This window comes from Nicotiana tomentosiformis, chromosome 10 (genome assembly GCF_000390325.3).
Source record: "Nicotiana tomentosiformis chromosome 10, ASM39032v3, whole genome shotgun sequence".
NCBI classification, from domain to species: domain Eukaryota; kingdom Viridiplantae; phylum Streptophyta; class Magnoliopsida; order Solanales; family Solanaceae; genus Nicotiana; species Nicotiana tomentosiformis.
Genome location: NC_090821.1, coordinates 31,272,170 through 31,293,075, shown reverse-complemented (window position 1 = coordinate 31,293,075; position 20,906 = coordinate 31,272,170).

The window sequence follows — 20,906 nt, the reverse complement described above, 5'->3', positions numbered from 1 at the left end:
CCCACTTAGGCGGTGGCCGACCTACTTCACTTTAAAAATGATTTGGACGACCTTTATATCTCATTTTCGACCCAACCTAGTCCCTATGCTCCTCCTAACCCTCCTAAATAGATACCATAAGGGTTTGAAGTGATTCCAAAGTGATTACGCCATATTTCAACATCAAAAGTTAGTTCTAGTGAAGAACAACACCTCTCTGAGGTTGTGTTGTCATCGAGGATAATTGTGGGCTGTGTTGGCTGGAATTTCAAGTTGTTGCTACTAGATAAGGTAGGTATAACATCCTACTAATTGTTCTTAAGCTTTTTTGTATGTTGGCTAAGTTGTTAGGACGATAAACTACAAGATAATATTCTGATTAACTTGAGATGTTGTTGTTCTTGATGGTTTAATTTGAAAGTTCTTCTTATGGACTTTAAGTAGCTGATAATTATGGAAAATTTGTTGGCTATGATATTGTTAGTATGATTATGTTGGTTTACATGTCAATCTTGTTGAGAAAATTGGTAACTAGAAAAGAAATGGCTATAAAGCACTTGGAAGTTGTCCACAACGATATTATCTTGTGTTAGCCTATTTCGGATAACTTTGAAAATGAGTACAAGGTTGTAAATCACTTAAAAGGTATTGTTTATTATACTGGATATATTACTAAGTTCAAGAATGAATGATAATGGGGTTAAAGGGTGCTAAAGGGATTCAATCTGAGCTTGCCGCTCGTCGTGATATGTTGATGACTTGTTAATGAAATATTTTGTACACCATTGTTGATGTTGTTCTTATTGTATTGCTCGATTGTTGTTGTTGTTGTTGTTGGTATACGGTATTGGAGGATGCCCTTGTTATAGGGGAGATGCTGCCCAAATTTACTTAAACGATCTACTAGTTTAAGTTGCGGACTTAGCCTTTACTCACCACTGATATTGAATCTCCTTATGCTATGGTATATTGCGTTGAGTTGTTTGAAGAATTGCTTGGAAGGTATTAAGGAATCAAAGGAGTTAAGATATGTTAAGGCTATCCCTTCTTTTCTTTTCGCATGATACATATGATACAAACAAAATTAGCAAACACGCAAATTTCACAAATGATTCTATTCTTAGAAGTACTAGGGGTGCCTATGTTCTTGATTCCACATATGTTCTACTATTATATGGCCTGTTCATGGGTCTCAGAAAATACGTAAGGCCTCGAGATTAAGCTCATCAAATCAAGAGAGATGATGGTTTCCTTAAGTTAAGTTATAGAAAGCTCAGTATAGACTGAATGAACTTGGAGGAGTCTAAGACTGGGAGCAATTAGAAGATATGAAATATTGCCCTGGTAGTAGAATAAGGATGTAATTGTGATAGATAAAACGATGACGTTTATGCCTTCGATTGAGTAATAATTTAAAGAAAAGGGATTTCATGAATTGCATAGGATTAGAATACCCCCATAAGATGAATCACGTTGGGATTCTATGAAATACAGTTATTGAAGTATAGTGTCGTTCCTAGGTAGATCAGGCAAATCCCTTCAGATGTTCCCCGATGAGACGTGAGCCCTAGTGACAATGTATTACGTAAGAGGTTTTAAGTTATCAGTTGTAGATTATAGATCAACATTAAGATGAATCAACAATAGATAGATGAAAATTCCAAAGTATGAGAGGAGACTATGATGTCATTCTCTAGATGAACAGTAATAACGAAGCATTAAAGGACTTAGATTTATACATATAGGATAAGCAGGGAGAAAGTAACCTGGAGTTGGGTAGCAGGCCTCGATAATAATAATCAAAAGTAAGAGTTATGGTATAGCATAATCGAGTCTATGAAATAAAATATAGCAATAGTCATAAGTTCGACAAAGTACCGAGCGAATAACTTTAGTACACCTACAGATGCCCAGAAGGACTGCTTGTCATAGTACTTCATATGTTCACAAAGTGAGGCCTAGAGATTGGCTAAAAACATGAGAAAAAAAGGAGAGATTGGAAAAACCTAGTCGTACATGCATGACAAAAGGTAGCAACAATTATGAGATTGGAAGAATTCCGACCACAGGTCGTGGTGTGAAAAAGAGGCCTAAAGAGGTGAATGCCCTGGCCTTTGGATTTATTCATAGAACAGTTGCCTAGATGGCAAGGACAGTATTAAAGAATTCATAAAAGCTATCCGGTTATGAGACCGATAAGCGCATCAGTCAACATTTGAGGACGAATGTTCCGAAAGGGGAATAATATTACACCCCATGTTTTCGTACGTAAAAGTACATCGTAAGTCAATTGATGTAAGCTCAGAAATGTGATCATCTTTGATAGTACATAAAGTAAGTTAATAATATTTCTTTGAAGGTTACAGATATTAATCATGGATAACAAGTACCAAGAGGGTTGGAAGGCTTAGAAGTAAACGAATTGAAGAAAAAAAAAAGATTCATCGAAAGTCGACATGTTGGGAATGTTATAATGTGTACTTTTGGGGTGAGATTAGGGTGCTTAACATGATAAGGAGGTTATTTTATGTGTTATTCTATTCGTATGATAGTGTGTTATGTTTTGAAGTCAAGCGAGTTTTGGAACAAAAGTTGGCAAAGGTCATCACAAGTTACATTCATAATGTGCTGAATCTTAGGTCAAATGTACCTGAGCATTTCTCCCAATATACTTTGAATTAAGGGATGATCGACATACCAAATTGAATTTCTATGAGTCTAGTTTCTAATGCATTAAACCGTTTGTTGATACAACATCGGAGTAGACAGATATTCGCATTTTCGCGAGACTGCGCAAACAGATCCCACTGGGACCAACTAAGGTAGTGGTCGACCTACATCTCTTTAAAAACGATTTGGACGACCTTTATTTCTCAACTTTTGACCAAACCTCGTCCCTACACTCCTCTTAACCCACGTAAACAGATACCATAAGGGTTTGAAGTGATTCCAAAGTGATTACTACTTATTTTAAAATCAAAAGTTAGTTCTAGTGAAGAACAACACCTCAATGTGAGAGAAAGATAACACAATATAATGTGTGCCTCTCATCCTCGCCTGCACGGAGAACACCCTTCTTGCCATCATTTCTCATCATCACTAGCACGGAAACACCCATTGTGCATAAATTTCTCTTCCTCACAAGCACAACAATATCCTTCATGTGATTCACTCTTCCTTATATATATATATATATATATATATATATATATATATATATATATATATATATATATATATATATACTGCCTCCATTATGTTGTTGCTAGCAAATACCACTATTTTTGGTTTTGGATATGGATTTCTTATCTCATGTATGCTTTTCATGAAAAAATATCTATTGAAGTGGGCCGACACTGACACTAAGAGACGAAAGATAGGGGAGCTTGTCACGCCCCGACCTCGGGGAGCGCAACCGATATATATATATATATATATATATATATATATATATATATATATATATATATATATATATATATATATATAACTGCCTCCATTATGTTGTTGCTAGCAAATACCACTATTTTTGGTTTTGGATATGGATTTCTTATCTCATGTATGCTTTTCATGAAAAAATATCTATTGAAGTGGGCCGACACTGACACTAAGAGACGAAAGATAGGGGAGCTTGTCACGCCCCGACCTCGGGGAGCGCGACCGACACTCAACCGAGATACCCTGGTTAAGCAAGCATGTTAGATGCCTTCTACCCAACCTTTCCCATTAACGATATAAGAACCATTACAGGTGATAGACATGAGAAGAGTCAAGTATTCCACAATATTTTTCACTACTAAAGGATATTCATTTGTGATTTCCAAAATACAACAAGTTTACTGATATGATAAAAACGCGTTCGCCCAAATACCAACACTTACTAGTTTAATTTCCAATATCATATACCACCCACAACCTGTCTACGGAGCCTCTAAGTACAGAAGAAGAGTAGTATGGATGTGCTGGCGACAAGGCCCCGACTATATCTCAAAATGTAACGTACAACGTCAAATGACATGAAGCCCGGAACAGAGTAGGGCTCACCATAATCTGCTGAATAGACAGTAACTGCTAACGAGGGTCAAAACCACCTGCTGATGAATCGCCTTTATCCATTGAAGATGTAGCGGCCCCGACTAAAGGGACGTTAGTACATATGGAATAGTACTAGTATGTAAAGCTAAATGTCCACTTCTAAGGTAGAATACCATTATAAGAAAGGGAAAAGCATAGAAACAGCAAGTCACAATCAACAATATCCTAATGCCCAGTTAACACATACCAGTTTTCAAAATATGAAAAATAATATATACTTTTGGTTAGGAGATTATTAGAACCGATATACCACCGTGTTTTTAGCACGGAGTCCGATCACGCCCGATCAGCTAGGCCATCTCCCCACGGACAATGTGGTTTGACATGTGATGCAAAAAAAAGTGTTAGCAAGAGTAGTACCACCATGTGCGCAACATTGAGTCCGATCTCCACCCGATCGGCTAGGCCACCTTCCCACATATGCCGTGTGGGTTGACTTTTGAATTCACAACTAATATCAATCTCATCCCAAATAAGGGGAATAATCAACAATCCATCACCATCCACTCCTACATGGCACATGTAGTTTCGGGTGTGGACCTTATGATCCACCCTTTATCGGTTTGCTAATGATACTCCCAAAAATATTTTTTATTTTTGCACACAAAGGTAGTATAATTACAAATGTATTCACCTCATCATATTTCAAATTATATTTTCAACCACTCACAACAACAATATTTCCTAGGCTCTTTTGGCCATTCACAAGATTCATTATTCATGGCACGACGGCCGTAATTCATATTCCACACATTCTTTTCTTTATCTTCAAGGATCATCATAATAAGCATCAACATATATAGTATTCTGGAAATCACAATTTTAAGTTATTAGCAGTGAAGACTAAAACACAATGAATTCATTTCCAAGAAATGAAGTAAAATGGTTGGCAATCAAAGCACATGTTGGAAGCATAAACGAGTAACACATTATTTAATCTTGAAATACTTTTCCCAAAAAGGGCAATACACAATTTCAACTCATGAATATATATATATAAGAGCTAAAGACAAATTGGAAATATTTACAGAGCATAGCATTAGGTAAAACACCCACGTTTGGGCACAAGTATAACTCTCATTGTTGGCACGGTGGCCACACTATCCATTTCCAACCCGCTTCTTCCACTTTCAAGTATCCTTGTAGATTATGAACAACAAGGCATTTTAATTCAAGACTTTAGATACACATTTGAGCAACTAACCAAATTAAGGGTATTAGACACATGTGATTGTCACGCCCCAAAATCGAGAAGTGCGACCGACGCTCAGCCGAGTGAACCCGGTCGAGCAAGCCCATTAGATTCTTTCTACCCAATTAACCCATGATTAAGAAAAGACATGATTCCATAAATTATACAGCAGGAAGTCCATACATGCGATGCTAAATAGTTTGATTAGCCATTGCACCTTTAAGTCTCAAAATACATATTTCTTATACTTCGAATGGAACAAGTGATCAAACATAACATAACTGGTTTAACATTCCCAACACACATATACAACCCACATAGTATCTATGGAGCCTTTAAAGATACAAAAGAGAGTAAAGATGGTGCCGGCACAAGGCCCCGGCTATACCTCAAAAAGTGACCACGATATAAAGAAAAGGTACATTACATGACCCCAGAATGAAATGGGGCTCATCGAGTATGCTGGGAAGATGATGATGTACCACTAACTGCGATCAACACTGTCTGCTATGTAACCACCTGCATCCATTTAAAGATGCAGCGCCCCCAGCAAAAGGGACGTTAGTACCGTCGAATAGTACTAGTATGTAAAGCTAAAACACCATCTCAATAGAATGGACAATAATACAAGGGGGAAAATAGTCATGAGTTCAATAAGAGCTTCAAAACAATATTAAAACATCAAATAAGGATCGCATAAGTTCTCAAGTCAATTTCTATCTTATTAGGTTGGGTAATCTTTAGTGCCATATGCCACAATCCACAATACCACCGTGTTCTTACATGGAGTCCGATCTCACCCCGATCGGCTAGGTCATCTCATTTGAGACATCAACCATATCCACAATTTCAATTATCATTTCCAGCACAGTTACCACCATGTGTGCGGCATGGCATCCGATCACGGCCCGATCAGCTAGGCCATCTCACTTGAGACATCAACCATAACCACAATTTCAATTATCTCATATCAAAATTCTTTCATATTCTTTCGATTCATTGGCACTAGTGATCACGGTTACAAAATCATTCTTAGCACTTGGCCGTATTTCATAATTCCAGTCCCCTTTTTCACATTCAAATATCATTATCATAATCATTATCAACAACAATAAGACTTCCCGTTCAAGACATTAAGTTCACATAACACAACAATTTGGGAATCTTAGGCACATAGAGGCTTTTCATACAATTTGGCATCACAACCATTAATTCGATCTTGACTTGAAGTCTTAACATTTCTAACCCATATTCCACATTTTGAACATATTCTTAAATAGTAAGATGACATAATGAAGCATTTATAATAAATATTGAACATATATCCTTTGACACAACCATATTAGGATTAGCCAATTCAATAATTATAAAGGTCTTAATTCAATTACATGAACACCGTGGGATTCGATTCTAGGAAGAAGGGGGTTTAACCATACATACCTCAATTGAGCTTCCTTAATCTCTAAAATGTTCCGGAATTCTTAGCAACTTCGATCTATTTTAGAAATATAACAAGTTGGACCAAGATTAGGAAGATGAACATGGTTTTAGCTGATTTGAACATATTATCAAACACTAGGTGTGCATCAATATTTTATGCCCCCTTTTGAAGGATTACATCTTTCCCCAACCCATTCTCTACCATTTTTAGCTCACAACCTCCCCACATACTTCAAGGATACATGCATGCAAGACAACAACCCTCACACCCAATAATTATCTCTCTAATTAGCCCATTTTTTGTAAAGTTTTGTAATCGAGAACTAAACATAGATTATTACCTCTTAGGAAGAAGACTTAGGTGCCTCTCTTGATAATCTTCAAGGTTTTATGTGAGAATTGAAGATCAATTTTTTATGAAGATTCACTTTTCCCTCTAGGACCCTCTCTCTCACTCTCAAAATAACAGAAAATATGTTCAAAATGGTCCAAGGCAGGTGTTTAACGGAATAGGGTCGGGTTTAAAACATAGGAAAATGGATACTCCGAAATTCCGGATCGGACTACAGGCCAGGCTAGGCACGCTCTGTAGCCAGCTATAGACCTCGCAAGGCACGCTCTGTAGCCAGCTATAGACCTGGCGAGGCACGCTCTGTAGCCAGCTATAGACCTAGCGAGGCAAGTGATATAGCACGGTCCAGCGCATTATAGACCTGGCTAGGGGAGGGATATAGCACGGTCTAGCACGCTACAAGCTGGGCGACGCGAGAGTAAAACTTTCAACTCCCCAATACACCGTTCAACCCCAAAACGCCAAAAATATAATACATTAGCCTAACTTGGCACCACAAAACATTAAATTACTTAGCAAAATATTTTCGGCTCCTTACATTCTCTCCCGCTTAGGATCATTCGTCCTCAAATGAGGATTAGAGTCCATCCCCAAACGCTTATCATAACCTACCTCTTTTCTCACACACCTCAATCTCCCAAATTTTACTAACTCCAAAATATTTCAGAAATTTTGGCAGAGTCTCCTCTGTAATTGGGCCTATCCACCTGTTAGAGAACATCAGAAACCAATCCTAACAACATATACATAATCCAATGAAGCAACATAATATGAAACAACACCAACTGTGGCCTTACAAGTAATACATTACCGGAACACCCTTAGCATAAATTGTATACGTGACACATATAGGGAACAACTTCATAGAGACGATTACATAGCTAATCAAACAAATGAGGGTACTTCTTCTTCATTTCTTCTTCGACCTCCCAAGTGGCCTCTTCAAGCTGTTGGTTTTGCCATAACACTTTCACAGAGGCAATATCTTTATTTCTTAGCTTTCGGACTTGCCTATCAAGAATAGAAACTAGAATTTCTTCATAAGTCAATTCCTCATTAAGCTCAATAGTTTCAACCAGAACAATGAGTGTCGGGTCTCCAACTCTTTCTTCAACATAGACACATGAAATACTGGGTGCACTAATGACAACTCAGGTGGTAACTCAAGTTTGTACGCCACCTGACCAATCCTCTGAATGATTCTGTACGGTCCAACATACCTCAGACATAAATTTCCCTTTTTACCAAATCGCATTACACCCTTCATGGGGGAAACCTTCAAGAATACCCAATCATCTTTTTTGAACTACAAATTCCTACGACGAACATCCGAATAGGACTTCTGACGACTCTGAGCAGTCTTCAACTCTGCTTCCCCAATTTCAAACCACCCAACTTTTATAGCCCGATGCACGAGGTCTGGCCCTATCAACTCTGCTTCCCCAATTTCAAACTACCCAATAGGAGATCTACATCTCCTACCATATAAAGCCTCGAACGGTGCCATCTGAATGCTAGCGTGATACCTATTGTTGTAGGCAAATTCTATAAGTGGCAAATGATCATCCCAACTACCTTTGAAGTCTAGAACACAAGCGCGCAACATATCCTCAAGCGTCTAAATAGGCCGCTCTGCCTGCCCGTCAGTTTGCGGGTGAAAGGTTGTACTAAGATTTACCTGTGTACCCAAACCTTGCTGAAATTTCTTTTAAAAATTAGCAGTAAATTGTGCTCCCCGATCAGAAATGATGGAAACCGGAGTGCCATGTAGCCTGACTATTTCTTTGATATACAACTAAGCATATTGTTCCATTGTATCGGTAGCCTTAACCGACAAGAAGTGTGCTGATTTTGTGAGTCGATCCACAACCGCCCAAATTGAGTCAAACTTACGAGGAGTACGAGGTAATACTACCACAAAGTCCATATTAATCATTTCCTACTTCCACATTGGAATTTCTGTGTTCTATGCCAACCCACCTGGTCTTTGATGTTCGACCTTCACTTGTTGACAATTTGGACGTCTCTCCAAATAGACCGCTACATTCCTATTCATACCAGTAGACTTCCTTAAGATAATGAAGCATTTATAATAAATATCGAACATATATCCTTCGACACAACCACATTAGGAATAGCCAATTCAATAATGATCAAGGTCTTAATTCAATTACATGAACACCGTGGGATTTGATTTTAGGAAGAAGGGGCTTTAACAATACATACCTCAATTGAGCTTCCTTAATCTCTAAAATATTTCGGAATTCTTAGAAATTTTAATCTATTTTAAAAATATAACAAGTTGGACCAAGATTAGGAAGATGAACATGGTTTTAGCTCATTTGAACATATTATCAAACACTAGGTGTGCATCAATGTTTTATGCCCCCTTTTTGAAGGATTACATCTTTACCCAACCCATTCTCTACCATTTTTAGCTCACAACCTCCCCACATACTTCAAGGATACATGCATGCAAGACAACAACCCTCACACCCAATAATTATCTCTCTAATTAGCCCGTTTTTTGTAAAGTTTTGTAATCGAGAACTAAACATAGATTCTTACCTCTTAGGAAGAAGACTTAGGTGTCTCTCTTGATAATCTTCAAGGTTTTATGTGAGAATTGAAGATCAATTTTTGATGAAGATTCACTTTTCCCTCTATGACCCTCTCTCTCACTCTCAAAATAACAGAAAATATGTTCAAAATGGTCCAAGGTAGGTGTTTTAACCGAATAGGGTCAGGTTTAAAACATAGGAAAATGGATACTCCGAAATTCTGGATCGGACTACAGACCAGGCTAGGCACGCTCTGTAGCCAGCTATAGACCTGGCTAGGCATGCTCTGTAGCCAGCTATAGACCTGGCGAGGCACGCTCTGTAGCCAGCAATAGACCTGGCGAGGCAAGTGATATAGCTCGATCCAGCGCATTACAGACCTGGCTAGGGGAGGGATATAACACGGTCTAGCACGCTACAAGCTGGGCGACGTGAGAGTAATAATTTCAACTCCCAAATACACCGTTCAACCCCAAAACGCCAAAAATATAATACAATAGCCTACCTTGGCACCACGAAACATTAAATTACTTAGCAAAATATTTTCGGCCCCTTACATTCTCTCCCGCTTAGGATCATTCGTCCTCAAATGAGGAGTAGAGTCCATCCCCAAACGCTTATCATAACCTACCTCTTTTATCACACACCTCAATCTCCCAAATTTTACTAACTCCAAAATATTTCAGAAATTTCGGCAGAGTCTCCTTTGTAATTGGGCCTATCCACCTGTTAGAGAACATCAGAAACCAATCCTAACAACATATACATAATCCAATGAAGCAACATAATATGAAACAACACCAACTGTGGACTTACAAGCAATACATTACCGGAACACCCTTAGCATAAATTGTATAAGTGACACATAATTCATAGGGAACAACTTCATAGAGATGATGCTAATCAATCAAATGAGGGTACTTCTTCTTCATTTCTTCTTCGACCTCCCAAGTGGCCTCTTCAAGCTGCTGGTTTTGCCATAACACTTTCACAGAGGCAATATCTTTATTTCTTAGCTGTCGGACTTGCCTATCAAGAATAGAAACTAGAATTTCTTCATAAGTCAATTCCTCATTAAGCTCAATAGTTTCAACCGGAACAATGAGTTTCGGGTCTCCAACTCTTTCTTCAACATGGACACATGAAATACTGGGTGCACTAATGACAACTTAGGTGGTAACTCAAGTTTGTACGCCACCTGACCAATCATATGAATGATTCTGTACGGTTCGACATACCTCGGACTTAATTTCCCCTTTTTACCAAATCGCATTACACCCTTCATGGGGGAAACCTTCAAGAATACCCAATCATCTTTTTTGAACTACAAATTCCTACGACGAACATCCGAATAGGACTTCTGACGACTCTGAGCAGTCTTCAACTCTTCTTCCCCAATTTCAAACCACCCAATTTGCATAGCCTGATGTACGAGGTCTGGCCCTATCAACTCTGCTTCCCCAATTTCAAACTACCCAATAGGAGATCTATATCTCCTACCATATAAAGCCTCAAACGGTTCCATCTGAATGCTAGCGTGATAGCTATTGTTGTAGGCAAATTCTATAAGTGGCAAATGATCATCCCAACTACCTTTGTAGTCTAGAACACAAGCGCGCAACATATCCTCAAGCGTCTAAATAATCCGCTCTGCCTGCCCGTCTGTTTGCGGGTGAAAGGTTATACTAAGATTTACCTGAGTACCCAAGTCTTGCTGAAATTTCTTTTAAAAATTAGCAGTAAATTGTGCTCCCCGATCAGAAATGATGGAAACCGGAGTGCCATGCAGCCTGACTATTTCTTTGATATACAACTAAGCATATTGTTCCACTGTATCGGTAGCCTTAACCGACAAGAAGTGTGCTGATTTTGTGAGTTGATCCACAATCACCCAAATTGAGTCAAACTTACGAGGAATACGAGGTAATACTACCACAAAGTCCATATTAATCATTTCCCACTTCCACATTGGAATTTCTATGTTCTGTGCCAACCCACCTGGCCTTTGGTGTCGGCCTTCACTTGCTGACAATTTGGACGTCTCGCCATAAAGTCCGCTACATTACTCTTCATACCAGTAGACTTCCTTAAGATCATGATACATTTTCGTAGAACCCAGGTGCACGAAATACCTAGAAGTGTGAGCTTCAGTCATTATTCTTTCCCGGAGACCATCCACATTTGGAACACATAGACGCCCTTGGTATCTTAGTGTACCATCATCTATGCCAAGATAAAAGGCCATGGTCTTACGTTTATGAATCCCCTCTTTTAGTTGTGCCAACAATGGATCTTTGTACTGTTTCTCCTTAACTTCCACAACAAGTGATGATTTAGCCCTGTTTTGTACAATCACCCCTCTTTCACGAGAGTCCGCATGATGAACTCCCAAACTAGCCAATCGATGAACTCCCAAACTAGCCAATCGATGAACTTCTCTGGCCAATGGCCTTTGATGTGCCTTAAAGTATGCTAAACTACCCATGGATTTACTGTTAAGGGCATCTTCCACAACATTAGCCTTTCCCGGATGATATAGAATATAAATGTCGTAGTCCTTGAGTAACTCAAGCCATCTTCTCTGCCTCAGATTCAATTCCTTTTGTTTGAAAATATATTGAAGGCTCTTATGGTCCGTGAATATATCTACATGGACCCTATATAAATAATGACGTCAAATTTTTAATGCAAATACCACCGCCGCAAGTTCTAAATCGTGTGCTAGATAGTTCTTTTCATGATTTTTGAGTTGCCTAGAAGTATAAGCAATCACCTCGCCATATTGTATTAATACACACCCAAGCCCGATGTCACGCCCCACCCTCGGGAAGCACGACCAGCGCTCAACTGAGTGAACCCGGCCGAGCAAGCCTGTTAGATACTTTCTACCCAATTAACCCATGATCAAGAGAAGGCGTGATTTCATTAATTATACAGTAGGAGTTTCATTCATACAATCCTAAATTATTTCATTAGTCATTGCGCCTTTAAGTCTCAAAATATACATTTCTTATAGTTCAAGTGGAACAAGTGATCAAACATAACATAACCTATTTAACATTCCCAACACCCATGTACAACCCACATAGTGTCTACGAAACCTCTAAAGATACAAAAGAGAGTAAGGATGGTGCCGGCAACAAGGCCCCGGCTATACCTCAAAAGTGACCATAATATAAACAAAAGGTACAATACATGACCCCAGAATGAAATGGGGCTCACCGAGTCCGCTGGGAAGAGGATGTAACACTATCTACGATCAACGTTGTTTGCTATGTAACCACATGCATCCATTTAAAGATGCAGCGCCCCCGGCAAAAGGGACGTTAGTACAATCGAATAGCACTAGTATATATAGCTAAATACCAACTCAATAGAACAAAAAAATAATATTAAAACAACAAGTTAAGGATGATATACGCTTTCCATATCAATTTCTATGTTATTAGATTGGGTGATCTTTAGTATCGATATTCCATAATTCACAATACCTCCGTATTGTTACACGGAGTCTGATCTCGGCCCGATCGGCTAGGCCATCTCATTTGAGATATTACCTCAATTTCATTATTACTTTCGAGCACAGTACTACTATGTGTGCGGCATGGCGTCCGATCACGGCCCGATCGGCTATGCCATCTCATTTGAGACATTACCACAGTTTCATCCACAATACCACCGTGTTCATACATGGAGTCCGATCTCAGCCCGATGGCTAAGCCATCTCATTTGAGACATTACCACAATTTCATTAGTCAATCATCTCACATCGTACTTCTTAACAATTACAAAGTCATTCTTGGCACTTGGCCGTATTCCATAGTTCCAGACCCATTTTCCATATTCAATATCATTATCAACAACAATAAGGCTTCCCATTCAAGACATTAAATTCACATATGAGCAATTTAGGAATCTTAGGCATATAGAGGCTTTTCATACAATTTGGCACAACAACATGTATTTCAATCTTGACATGAAGTCTTAACATTCCTAACACATATTCCACATTTTGAACATATTCTCAAATGGCAAGATGACATGATGAAGCATTTAGCATACACATTGAACAAACATCCTTCAACCCAACCACATTAGGAAAAGCCAATTCAATAATGATCAAGGACTTACTCCAATTACATGAACGCCGTGGGATTCGATTCTTAGAAGAAGTGGGGTTTAGCCAACATACTTTAATTGAGGTCCTTAAAACTCAAAGATATTCCGAAAAATTAGCCACTTCAATCTATTTTAACAATATAACAAAATTGAACCAAAATTAGGAAGATGAACATGGTTTTAGATCATTTGAGCATATTATCAAACACTAGATGTGTATAAATGTTTTAAGCCCCTCTTTGTGGAAGATTCCATCTTTCCCCAACCCATTCTCTATCATTTTTAGCTCACAAACTTCCCACATAACTTAGAAATACATGCATGCAAAGTAAGCACTCCCATCCCTAAGAATTACCTCGCTAATCGCCCATTCTAGTTACATTTTGAAATTAAGAGTTTGTGTGATAGAATCTTACCTCTTAGGAAGAATACCTAGGTGCCTCTCTTGATAATCTTCAAGATTTTAAGTGAGAATTGAAGAACAATTTGATGAAGATCACTTCTCCCTCTAGGACCCTCTCTCTCACTCTAAAAATATAAGAAAATATGCTCAAAATGGTCCATGGAGTGTGTTTTAACGAAATAGGGTCGGGTTTAAAAACCCCAAAAATGAATCTCCGGAACAAGGTCTGTGATCGCATATGCAATCGCATAATCGATATGCGGACCGCATATCGGTCGCATAATCGATGACCAAAACAGCCAAGAACATGTCCGTGTCTACAGTCACTATGCGGCCTGCAGACCTGTTCTGCGGTCCGATAATAAACCACAGAACAGTTATGCGGTCGCATAGTCGACCGCCAAATTTCATCCAAGATGGCCCAATTAACTGCCTCACTCTGCGGCCATTATGCGGTCGCATAATGGACCGCAGATACGCATTTCACTGCCAAATATTTTCCTTTACTATCCAGTGCATTGTTTAACCCAACATATTTCCTATAATACGCAGCACGTAAACCAATTCGGTACCACGAAACATTATTTTTTTTTTCTTTTGCAAAATTTTACAAGGCCTTACATTCTCCTCCACTTAGGATCATTCGTCCTCAAATGAGGGTCGAAATCTGTTATTAGCATCTTATGCAACTCGGTTTTCATACCACACACAAGTAGCCCCAAATTTGACTAACTCCCTAAATTTCCAAAAATTTTGCCAGGGTTTCTCCTGTAACTGGGCCTATCCACCTGTCAGAGAGCCCCAGAAACACATCTTACAAACATATACAGAATCCGACAATGTAACATAACTCATAACAACACCAACTGTGGCCTCATATAAACAATATATAATCAAAAGGAACACCTTTACATTAACTGAATAAATGATACAAAATTCATAGACGACAAGTTCGTAAAAGGATTACACAGCTATTCAAATAAGTGAGGATACTTCTTCTTCAACTCTTCCTCGGCTTCCCACATAGCCTCTTCAACCTGTTGGTTTTGCCATTACACTTTCACGGAGGCAATTTCTTTATTCCTCAACTTTCGGACTTGTCTATCAAGAATTGCAACTGGAGTCTCTTCATATGACAATTCTTTATTAACCTCAATGGTCTCAACCGGCACAATAGCTGACGGATCTCCCACTACCTTTTTCAACATAGACACATGGAATACCGGGTGCACTAATGATATCTCGGGTGGTAGCTCAAGTTTCTACGCCACCAGACCGATTCTCTGGATGATTTTGTATGGCCCGACATACCTCGGACTCAATTTTCCCTTTTTTCCCAAACCGCATAATACCCTTCATGGGGGAAACCTTCAAGAATACCCAATCATCTTCTTTGAACTCTAAGTCTCTGCGACGAACATCCGAATAGGATTTTTGACGACTCTGAGCAGTTTTCAACCGCTCTTTTATGATCTTAACTTTTTCCATAGCCTAATGTACAAGGTCTGGCCCTATAAACTCTGCTTCACCAATCTCAAACCACCCAATTGGTGATCTATATCTCCTACCATATAATGCTTCAAATGGTGCCATCTGGATACTTGCATGAAAGCTGTTGTTATAAGAAAACTCTATGAGTGGCAAATGATCATCTCAGCTATCTTTGAAATCAAGAACACAAGCATGCAACATGTCCTCAAAGCATCTGAATAGTCCGCTCTGCTTGCCAGTCGGTCTGTGGATGGAAAGCGGTACTAAGATTCACCTGAGTACCCAAACCTTGCTGAAATTTCTTCCAAAAATTGGCCGTGAACTGAGCCCGTCGATCAAAAATGATATAAACTGGAGTGCCATGTAGCCTGACTATTTCCTTAATATACAACTGAGCATACTGTTCCGCTGTGTCGGTACATTTAACTGGCAAAAGGTATGCTGATTTCGTGAGTCGGTCAACAATCACCCAAATTGAGTCAAACTTGTGCGATGTGCATGGTAATCCTACCACAAAATCCATCTTAATCATCTCCCACTTCCATATTGGAATTTCTATGTTCTGTGCCAACCCACCAGGCCGTTGATATTCGGCCTTCACTTGCTAATAATTCGGACACCTTGCCATAAAGTCCGCCACATTCCTTTTCATGTCATTTCACCAATAGACTTCCTTGAGGTCGTGATACATCTTCGTAGAACCTGGATGCACAAAATACCTAGAAGCGTGAGCTTCGATCATGATTCTTTCCCGGAGACCATCTATATTCGGAACACATAGCCGCCTTTGGTACCTTAGTGTACCATCATCCATGCTAAGAGAAAAAGCCATAGTCTTATGTTTTTTAATTCCCTCCTTCAATTGCACCTAAAATGGATCGTTGTATTGCTTCTCGTTGACTTCCACAACAAGCGATGATTCGGCCCTATTTTGCACACTTATCACTCCTTCATTAGAGTCCATAAGACGAACTCCCAAACTAGCCAATCGATAGACTTCCTTGGACAATGGCCTTTGATATACCTCCAAGTGTGCTAAACTACCCATAGATTTTCGGCTAAGAGCATCCGCCACAACATTGGCTTTCCCCGGGTGATATAGAATATCGATGTCGTAGTCCTTGAGTAACTCAAGCTATCTTCTCTACCTCGGATTTAAATCCTTCTGCTTGAAAATATATTGAAGGCTCTTATGGTCCATGAATATATCCACATGGATCCCATATAAATAATGACACCAAATTTTTAATGCAAATACCACCGCCGCAAGTTCTAAATCATGTGTTGGATATTTCTTTTCATAATTATTGAGTTGCCTAGAAACATAAGCTATCACCTTGACCTGTTGCATTAATACACACCCAAGCCCAATACTTGAAGTATCACAATATACCACAAATTTATCGGCACCCTCTGGTAAGGTCAACACCGGTGTCGTAGTCAATCTTGCTTTCAATTCCTGGAAACTCCTTTCACATGCATCTAACCATTGGAAATTAATTGCCTTCTGCATTAATTTAGTCAACGGAGAGGCAAGGGTTGAGAACCCTTCCATAAACTTTCTGCCTCAGATTCAACTCCTTTTGTTTGAAAATATATTGAAGACTCTTGTGGTCCGTGAATACATCCACATGGACCCCATACAAATAGTGACGCCAAATTTTCAATGCAAAAGCCACCGCCGCAAGTTCCAAGTCATGTGTTGGGTAATTCTTTTCATGATTCTTGAGTTGCCTAGAAGCATATTCTATAACTTTACCCTGTTGCATTAACACACACCCAAGCCCAATTCTTGAAACATCACAATATACCACAAATTCATCTGTACCCTCTAGCAAGGTCAACACCAGCGCTATAGTTAATCTCAATTTCAACTCCTGGAAGCTCCTTTCACAAGCATCGGACCATTGGAACTTAACTGTTTTCTGAGTCAATTTAGTCAACGGAGAGGTAAGAGTAGAGCACCTCTCCATAAACTTCCTGTAATACACTGCTATGCCCAAGAAACTGCGAATCTCTGTGGGCGTTGTAGGTCTGGGCCAATTCTTTACTGCTGAAATCTTTTGAGGATCAACCTTGATTTTTTCTCTAGAGACAACATGACCCAAGAATGTGACAGATTCGAGCCAAAATTCACACTTTGAAAATTTTGCATACAATTGGTGCTGATGAAGAGTCTGCAACACTGCCTTGAGATGATCAGCATGGTCCTCCCGACCTCGTGAATATACAAGAATATCATCAATGAATACTATCATAAAGGAGTCAAGGAAAGGCTTGAAAACCCGATTCATAATATCCATGAAAGCCGCTGGGCATTTGTTAGCCCAAAAGACATCACTAGAAATTCAAAATCCCCATACCGGGTCCTAAAAGCTGTTTTCAGAATATCTTGCTCCCTGATCTTCAATTGGTGATATTCGAATCGTAAATCAATTTTGGAGAAGTATTTAGCACCCTGTATCTGATCAAACAAATCATCTATTCATGGTAGTGGGTATTTGTTTTTGATTGTGACTTTGTTGAGCTGCCGGTAGCCAATGCATATCCTCAGCGATCCGTCTTTCTTCCTCACGAAGAGAACCAGTATGCCCTACGGCGACACACTCGGTCGGATGAAACCCTTCTCTAACAAATCCTTCAACTGTTCCGTTAGTTCCTTCAATTCTGCTACTATCATTCTGTAGAGCGGAATAGATATAGGTTGCATGCCTGGCATCACATCAATCACAAAATCAATCTCCCTATCTGGCGGAATCCTAAAGAGCTCATCAGGAAAGACCTCCGAAAATTCTTTCACAACTGGCACTGACTGGAGTGTAGGTGCCTCAGCATCGGTGTCCGTAACCCGGACCAAGTGATAGATAAACCCCTTGTTAATCATTTTCGTGGCCTTAAGGTAAGAAATAAACCTACCCTTCGGCATCACATTATCCCCCTTCCACTCAACAACTGGCTCACTTGGAAATTCAAACCTCACAGTTCTAGTTCGACAGTCGAGCTTAGCAAAACATGAATAAAGCCAATCCATCCCCATAATTACATCAAAGTCAACCATCCCCAATTCAATAAGATCGGCCACAGTGTCCCAACCATGTACCGTGACAACACAACTCCTATAAACTTGTGCGGCCACAATAGACTCGCCAATCAGAGTAGATATAGAGAACGGCTCAGGAAGCTGTTACGGTTCTATCCCAAATTCCATAGCAACATAAGGGGTAATATAGGACAAGGTGGAGCCGGGATCAATAAGAGCATATACATCATGGGTTTGGACAGTCAATATACATGTGACAACATCTGGAGAAGCCTCTATACTCTGGCGACCACTCATAGCATAGAATCGGTTGGGTCCTCCTAAACTCTGCGCACCACCCCTAGCTACACCATGCCCTGCTGGTGCTAGAGGGCCTCGAGCTGGAGGGGGTGCTGAAGATATAGAAGCTACAGAACTGGATGGCTGTGCCGTGCCCTTGCCCGCACCCTGGCGGGATGAACGATAGTCCCTATGAATATGACCCTTTAATCCATACCCATAACATAGAGTTAAGTCCATATAGAAGATCCCCGAGTGCATCTTCCCACACCTGGGGCATGGGGGCCTCCGCTGCTGCGGGAATCTCCCTCCTGATCGGCCCTGATGGTGGGGTCCCCTGCTGCCCTAATTGGGCCTAAAGTGACTCCCTTGCTGCTAACTGTGCCCCGCTGGTGGTGCACTGGCTGAAGACTAAGCATGAGATTGGGTTGGCCCTGATGACCATCCCCGGAAAGCTGATCTTCCCCCACCAAATGACTCCTCAAAGTTGCTCGCGGACCGGGCCCTGCTGGTACCCTCTCGCTCCCTCCTGTTCTTCAACTTGTGGTCCTCTGTAGCTTGAGAAAATGCTACCATTTTCCCATAGTTCATGTCTGAATTCAAGGCAGCTGTAGCGGCCTCATTGATAACCAAGGGGCTAAGGCCCTGCAAAAACCAGTGCACTCTAGCCTCCATAGTAGGCGACATGAGTATGTTATATTTTAATAGGCGTACGAACTCCATGTGACACTCCCACACACTCATACTCCCTTGCTTAAGATTCTCAAACTCTGTGGCATGGGCTGCCCTAGTCTTGGCAGGCAAGAAATGGCCCATAAAGGAGTCCGCAAACTCACCTCATCTCGTTGGAGGGCTCCCCTCCTCCTGAGAGTCCTCACACAGCTCAAAGCCAAGAAAATGCCACCCCCTTCAGGCGGTAGGCGGCCAACTCCACTCCCTCCATCTCAGTAGCGCGCATAACCCGGAGAGTCTTATGCATTTGATCAATGAAGCCCTGTGGGTCCTCCTCGGGATTAGCATTCGTGAACACCGGAGGATTCAATAGCAGAAACCTGTTCACCCTGGAAGCACTAGAATCCCCTTGCTGGATAGAGGATGTAGGTGCAACTTTCGACCATTGGGCCTGAGAAGCCACTATGTGAGTCGGCATTTGAATAGCTCCCCTAGGATCCCCATCAGAAATACCATAGCCGGAAGCTGGGGCTGGAGGTGAAATCGGAATGCCAGGTGGATGAACTGTCACACCCTCAGTAGGTGTAGGAACTGGTGTGGCCTGGGCCGGTGTAGTGAAATCAGGTAGTGTAGCACTCGGGGGCTCATCCTCACCCTTCGGGTGTTCACCCGCATCATCAAGTAAAGGGTCAACTACCACTCCTAAGGCGGCGTTGGCTTATTGGCCAGTTCTTGCTCTCTTCTTAGGTGCCATATACTGAAAGTTAAAGTAATGTATGAGTTAGAGGAGGAACAGTTGCACAATTTGTTTCATCGCATGATCTAGAATATCAAAGAAGGGTATTATTCCAAAATGTCCAAGTAGCCTCCAACTTATAGATGTGGTCGACAACACACCGATAAGAAGGACTCTACCAGACACGACTCCGAGACATCCTATGACATTTTAAAACCTTAGGCTCTGATACCAAGTTTCTCATGCCCCATCCTCGGGAAGCGCGACCGGCACTCAACCGAGTGAACCCAACCGAGCAAGCCTGTTAGATACTTTCTACTTAATTAACCCATGATCAAGAGAAGACGTAATTTCATTAATTATATAGTAGAAGTCTCATTCATACAATCCAAAATCATTTCATTAGTCATTGCGCCTTTAAGTCTCAAAATACATATTTCTTATAGTTCAAGAGGAACAAGTGATCAAACATAACATAACCTGTTTAACATTCCCAACATCCACATACAACCCACATAGTGTCTACGGAGCCTCTAAAGATACAAAA